This window comes from Manis javanica, chromosome 14 (assembly GCF_040802235.1).
Source record: "Manis javanica isolate MJ-LG chromosome 14, MJ_LKY, whole genome shotgun sequence".
NCBI classification, from domain to species: Eukaryota; Metazoa; Chordata; class Mammalia; order Pholidota; family Manidae; genus Manis; species Manis javanica.
The window spans coordinates 53,944,015-53,951,996 of NC_133169.1; positions in this window are offsets into that span (position 1 = coordinate 53,944,015).

Below are 7,982 nucleotides of genomic sequence, written 5' to 3' on the forward strand. Positions count from 1 at the left end.
CCTCCAAAATGGTGGAGCCCCGTTGGAGGGGGAGCAGCCAGGAGACTATTTATCTCCGTAAGGGGCCTCTGTGCTCCCTGCTGCCCAGGGGGTTAGAGTGCCCAGAGATCCCCAGATTCCCTGCTTCTGATCTAAGTGACCTGTCCTGCCCCTTTAAGATTTCCAAAAAGCACTCTCCAAACCAAAACAACAGCAGCAACAATGAGAGAGGGAACAGAAAGAAAGAGAAAAAAAAAAGGAAAAAACAAGCGATTTTTTTTTTTTTTTTTTTGTCCTCAGGTGCCGGTCCCAGGCACCCGCTCACTGGTCCTGCTGCCCTGTCTCCCTAGCACCAGGGTCCCTGTCCTTTCAAGGCTTCCAAAAAGCACCCACCCACCGGTCCCGCAGGGAAGGAACGCTCAATATTCTTTGTCCTCAGGCACTGGTCCCACGCACCCGCTCACCAGTCCCGCCGCCCTGCCTCCCTAGCACCGGGGTCCCTGTCCCTTCAAGGCTTCCAAAAAGCACTCGGCAAAAAGAGAGAAAAAAAAGGGGAAAAACGCGCGATTTCTTCCGTCCTCAGGTGCTGGTCTCAGGCACCCACCCACCGGTCCCACAGGGAAAAATGCGGGATATTCTTTGTCCTCAGGTGCCGGTCCCAGGCACCCGCTCACCAGTCCCGCCGCCCTGCCTCCCTAGCACCGGGGTCCCTGTCCCTTTTAGGCTTCCAAAAAGCACTTGCAGAAAAGAGAAAAAAAAAAGGGGAAAAACACGCGATTTCCTCTGTCCTTAAGTGCCGGTCTCAGGCACCCGCCCACCGGTCCCGCAGGGAAAAACGGGGGATATTCTTTGTCCTCAGGCGCCGGTCCCAGCCACCCGCTCACCAGTCCCGCCACTGTGCCTCCCTAGCACTGGGGTCCCCGTCCCTTCAAGGCTTCCAAAAAGTGCTCGCCAAAAAGAGAAAAAAAAAAAAAGGGGAAAACGCGCGACCTCCTCCGTCCTCAGGCACCGGTCTCAGGCACCCGCCCCCAGGTCTCGCAGGGAGAAACGCGGGATATTCTTTGTCCTCCGGCGCCGTTCCCAGGCACCTCCTCACCGGTCCCGCCACCCTGACTCCCCAGCAATGGGGGCCCGTCCCTCTAAGGCTTCCAAAAAGCGCTCGCCAAAAAAAAAAAAAAAAAAAACCGCTCCGGTTTCTCTCCACCCGCCGGGAGCCGGGGGGAGGGGCGCTCGGGTCCCGCCGTGCTGGGGCTTGTATCTTACCCCCTTCACAAGGCGCTGGGTTCTTGCAGGTGTGGATGTGGTCTGGATGTTGTCCTGTGTCCTGTGGTCTCTATTTTAGGAAGATTTTTCTTTGTTATATTTTCATAGCTCTATGTGTTTTTGGGAGGAGATTTCCACTGCTCTACTCACGCCGCCATCTTGGCTCCGCCTCCACTACCTTAATTCTTAATAGCACACAGTACCTTCCAATTCTAGAACTGAGTAGACTTGGGAGTGGCTCAGGTATGGTTAACCCTGCTGCAAGGCTAGTCATGGCTCCCTGACCCCAAACAGCTGAGAACAGGGGTGTGCACGACTGTTCCCTGGGAATAACAACTGGCCTGTCCAAAGGCAGCTGGGGTCAAGGGAGAAACAGCCCACTGCCTCTGAGAGGAAGCTGTGCGCCCAGCAGACTGGCAATACCATGGAAAGTACATCATGTAAGCAACTTTGGGCCAGGGGCGGAGGATCAACAAGCCAGGCACGAGCACTGGCTGCTCTCCAAAGCCCAGGGCAGGCAGATGGCTTCGAGGCAGCTTCTGCATGCTCCAGTGATTAAGTGTTAATACATGATGGACAGTGACTGGAAATGGGTACATGGTGGGGACTTGATAATGGGGGGAATCTAGTAACCACAGTGTTGCTCATGTAACTGTATATTAATGATACCAAAATGAATAAATAAATAAAATAATTTTTTTAAAGTATACAATTTAAAAATGTTGGCACAAATTTTATTAAGTTGATAGAAAAAAATGTTAAAACAAAGGTTTTAACAAGGCATCATAAAGAAACTAAATAGTCCTCGTAAAATGTTTGTTAAAAGTTTTTGAAATTTAATAATGGACCATTTGAGAAAATGAAGTCATGATTACATTTAGATAAGACACATACATAGAACACAAAGCTACAAGCCTGGCACCTCCACAACTAACCAGTTAAAAATGTGGCCTCCTCCTCCTTAGCTGCAAGGCCCCCACCCCACAGTCCCCCATCATTAGCTTATTTATTTGGCTTTAATATTGCCTTCCTTTCAACCCCTAAATGATTATGAAATAGGAGAATAATGGGTGTGAATAGGTAATCAAGAAAGTAGAAGACACTGAAACGTAACAGGGAAGAAAGTGTTGTGTAGCAAGCACTTTAGGGTGTGCCATTTAGATTGATGATCAAAATGACATTCTTGAAATCTAATCATAGGGACACACCCATGCTCACCACTAACCTGTCACTTTTAATTTCACAGTAAATGAAGTGAGGTCAACTTGTCAACTCAAGGTGAAAATCTAAGTGCTTCTGCCAAGATCCTGAATTTTAATTATCCTCATGTTTATTTCAAGAATTCCTTTAAAATGGAAGGATGTACTCCTGGTTGACTAGCAAAGGCATTCACTGTCTTGCCTACAAAGGATAAAAAGTTCAAAATTTATCGTTCCTCTCCATCCTGTGTCCAGATTGGCAAGGAATTCAGATGTACAAATGCTGTACAGGAAACTTAGGGTGGAAGCAAGACTAGAAGCTGGTTGAACGGGTGAAGACAAGAGAAATGTGGTTGTCCTTTTTTTGTCTCCCAGAGCTGGAGACAGTTGCTAGAGAGGGACACCAACGATGATCCAAAACGAACTCCGTAAAGCTTTGGGTATCGCTGCAAATGGAATTAAGAGAACCCCTCACTGCTTCCATGGACATTTGGACCTCTGTCAGAGTTCCTCTGTTTAAAAGCAAGTTCTTTTCTCTTTTGTCAAACTAATCACCTTGAGCTCAAGGGCAATACTTAATTATTTCTATAATTCTTGCAGGCAACACAATGCTTTGCACATTGAAAACCGTAAATACGTGTTCATTGAATAAAAATGGTTATGTTACCCTGACCCAATGAATCTCCTGATCATCAATTTGTTTTCAGAGACCAGTAACAAGTTTCTACCCATAATGGCCCTTATAAACTCAAAGTGGAGAATAGGAAGACATTTGTTATGAATAACAAAGATAAACATTTTTCAAAAATGAAAAAAAACACAAACCCTCAAGAAGGCACAGCTCCAGAGGAAGTAATGGAAAGAGCAGGGCCTCTTCAGGATCAACGTCAGACATGATCTATGTAATACTTAAGCTCGCAAATAGGCATAGTAAGTCTCTGTGGACATTGAAAAATATAACTGATAAGGGGAGTACTCTAAATAATGGCTAAAGGGACATTCCAGGTGAGGTCAAGTTAGTGCATTTAATAAATAATGATACATTTAGAGGGAAGGGCCTCCAACTTCAGAGCTCCCCCCCATTGCTCATGAGCCAGGACAGGGGTTCATCCCCATGGCCCCTTACACCCAAACCCAACAGGGGTTGGTTTTGGACAGGGGTTGTAAAAGTCACAAAGGACACACTCATGGAAAGAAAAGGGATGAGACATGTTTCGTACAGAATACCCACTCTGTGCCTTATATAATTCTTAAAAAACTATTCACAAAAGACACTCATGAGAGAAATTAAACAAGATACCAATAAATGGAAACACATCCCATGTTCATGGATAGGAAGAATTAATATTGTCAAAATGGCCATCCTGCCTAAAGCAGTCTACAGATTCAATGCAATTCCTATCAAAATACCAACAGCATTCTTCAACAAACTAGAGAAAATCATCCTAAAATTCATAAGGAACCATAAGACCTCAAATAGCCAAAGCAATCCTGAGAAGGAAGAATAAAGCAGGGGGAATTACGCTCTCCAACTTCAAGCTCTACTACAAAGCCACAGTGATCAAGACAATTTGGTACTGGCACAGAACAGACCCACAGACCAATGGAACAGACTAGAGAGCCCAGATATAAACCCAAACATATATGGTCAACTAATATATGATAAAGGAGCCATGGACATACAATGGGGAAATGACAGCCTCTTCAACAGCTGGTGTTGGCAAAACTAGACAGCTACATGCAAGAGAATGAAACTGGATTATTGTTTAACTCCATACACAAAAGTAAATTTAAAATGGATTAAAGACTTGAATGTAAGTCATGGAACCATAAAACTCTCAGAAGACAACATAAGCAAACATCTCCTGAATATAAGCATGAGCAACTTCTTCCTGAATGCATCTCCTCGAGCAAGGGAAACAAAAGCAAAAATGAACTCATGGGAACTATATCAAACTACAAAGTTTCTGTACGGCAAAGGACATCATCAACAGAACAAAAACGCATCCTATAGTATGGGAGAATATATTTGTAAATGACATATCCAACAAGGGGTTAACATCCAAAATAGATAAAGAACTTACACGTCTCCACACCCAAAAGCAAATAACCTGATTAACAAATGGGCAGAGGATATGAAGAGACAGTTCTCCAAGAAAAACTTCAGATGGTCCACATCACTAACCATCAGGGAAATGCAAATTAAAATCACAATGAGATATCACCTCACACCAGTAAGGCTGGCCAGCATCAAAAAGACTAAGAACAACAAATGCTGGCAAGGATGAAGAGAAAGGGGAACCGTCCTACACTGCTGGTGGGAATGTAAGCTAGTTCAACCATTGTGGAAAGCAATATGGAGGTTCCTCAAAAAACTAAAAATAGAAATACCATTTGACCCTGGAATCTCACTCCTTGGAATTTACCCAAAGAATACAATTTCTCCGATTCAAAAAGACATATGCACCCCTATGTTTATTGCAGCACTTTTTACAATAGCCAAGATATGGAAGCAACCTAAGTGTCTATCAGTAGATGAATGGATAAAGAATAGGTGGTACATATACACAATGGAATACTATTCAGCCATAAGAAAGAAACAAATCCTACCATTTGCAACAACATGGATGGAGCTGGAGGACATTATGCTCAGTGAAATAAGCCAGGCAGAGAAAGACAAATGCCAAATGATTTCCCTCATTTGTGGAGTATAACAATGAAGCAGAACTGAAGGAACAAAACAGCAGCAGACTCAGAGACTTCAAGAAGGAACTAGTGGTTACCAAGGGGGGGGGGGGGGGGGGGGGGGGGGGGAAGGGAGGGAGAAGGGGATTGAGGGGTATTAAGTTTAGTTCACATGGTGTGGGGGATTGCGGGGGGAACAGTGTAGCACAGAGAAGGCAAATAGTGGAGCTGTGGCATCTTGCTGCACTGATGGACAGTGACTGCATTGGGGTATGGGTGGGGACTTGGTAATATGGGTAAATGTAGTAACCACATTGTTTTTTTCATGTGAAACCTTCATAAGAGTGTATATCAGTCATACCTTAATAAAAAATTTATTAATAAAAAGACAACTATTCATAAGGAGTAATAAGATAATAGGGTTTTTCTTTTAACCTAAAATACCAACTGTTGAAAAGAATACTTAAGTTTTAGATATGCCTGTATATGTTGGTACCCTTGTAGGATGTAAGGGAATCCATGTGTTTTGCCTCATTGGCTAATTTTCTGAAACTGTTATCACAGACAATAACCAAACTCTCCTACAACAGTCCTTTGGTGTCTCTGCCAGAGACAGAGCCCAGACCTGGATGGAAATGATGCACTTAGGTAACCCAAATCCTGGAAACACATAAAGGAAAGTTTGAAGGTTGTACCTCTTCTTTGGTTAATTGTCTGTAAAAGTTTAAACAGTTAATAAAAATATTGATGTTTGTGATACAAGTCCTTTATTTCTCCCTATAAATGTCTTGTATGTCAAAAAGATCTAAGAAAAACACTTCCCCTCAGAGTTACTTTTCCTCTATCAACCAAATGAAGTAAAACACGTCCTGCCTGCCTGCTGTTTCATGGTTATTTAATTATGCAGTGATTCATCAAGCCCTCATTTAGTCAGAGAATTATAAAAAGAAATCATAATGAAATCAACACTGAAGATAAGTGATACCAAGGGGCAGGATTTACCAGTTGTATTGCTTTTTCTTCTTCACTGGCCCCTAAGCCTCGCATCCTGGATGCTGGTCAGGAATCATTCAGCATCGGGAATGATGAAGAATTTTCAAGAAGTATTGATGGACTGTTGGAATGCACTCAGTTTACCTCTGCGTACTGGCATTTCTCTGTGTCTACTTATGGCTTTTATGACAGAAGGGGTTATTTTAGAATCAGAAAACAGTTTAGAAATTCTATGGCAATGTAAGCACATGAAGTCATTCTCAGATTACTTTATGAAGTAGATAGACATAATCATCTTGATTGCACCCTGGCTGAGGCATAAATTTTAAGCAACCTTCCCAAAGAAATGCATCAAATAGCTCCAGAGCTGAGTTTGAAACCCAAGAATCCGACCCCATAACAGCTATCATCAAGAAACCCAGCATATGAACACATTGGCCATAGGCAGGCAAACAGTGAAAGAGCTACGTAGGCAGGCCTGAGGCTAACCAGCTAGCCTGGACTGGCAGTGGGAAGTTATGATTAAAAGGGATCTCCTGGGTGCTGGTTCAAAAATGTGCACATATGCTTGCTTCTCTTCCTCCTTCCAAAACAATGAAGGGACATGAAAGTGAATGACCTTGTAAGAGTACAGAGAATTGTAGACGGTCATGGGGAAATGGGAGACTCGCAATTGTCTGGAAGTCTGAAAGCATATGAATCTGCTAATGAAAAAGACCATGAGGGGAACAAGAAGAAGGTCAAAGCCAGACGCCCTAGTAGGACCCCAGAAGGGCCCCAAGTCGGTGCAGGTAGGCATAGAGTACAGGAGTGAAAGGAAGGAAATAAACAGTTTCCATTTAAAGGTCTCTCTACAGAGCAAATACACCAGCAAGTGTACATACACACACACACACACACACACACGAGTGCTTACCTCCCTCTTCCCATCATAAGACATAAGTAACCTCTCCTAAAAATCTGTAAAGGACTGCCTAGAGAAAGGTGTAGTATCTGTGTGGGTGTGGACATCCCAGAAGCTCTTACGCTGGCAGGTGAGAACTAATTTACAAGGCAGTTCTCTGCCTCTGACCACAAAACTTGTCAGACAACAAGGTTCATTTGGAGAAAAAGAGAAAGATGCTAATCAGTCTTCTCATTCCAGGGGGCGTCCTGGGAGGACAGCGCAGGGACATGTACAGTACCAGAAGGCCATGCCGAACACTTGGTGTACTCAACACCATTTTTTAAATTCTTAAATTCGAGCAAACAACCCCTGATTATTGACCATATGAAGATTACCAGAAACAGAGAGAAAAAGAGTAACATAAATAGAAGCAACCTTTATTAACAATTCAGGGATGAAAAAGGACTTTATTTAAATGTTGATAAGCAGCCTAGAGAGATCTTAGAATATCTTACACCCCAAAATTGATGTCTATTTATCAGGCCTAGAATTCGAATAGTGCACATGAGAATATGAATCAGTGGACTCTAGGAATTCTACCTTCAAATAAAGAATGCATTGACTCTATTCAATAGGTATAATTAAATGCTTGAAGATACTGTGATAGTGCTTTTTAGGAGAAAAATAAAGGGATTTAAAAAATTAAATATTTACCAAACCCTAAATCTAAAGCAAATTAAAATCTAAAGCAAATTAAAGTACTCCCTGATTTTTGAGCACTAGACAGGAGAACAGAAAACTCAATTGAACTGTGTGCTTAGAACATGGGAAATGGGATCCTAGCAGATACTTAAATTTTGCAGTAGAGTGTGAACAACCATAATAATTTATCATTTTCCCACAATTAGAATCAAGTTACAGATAAGGCACAGAAGCACTGATGGCAAAAAGAAGGTATACCTGTCTTAAGTATGTGC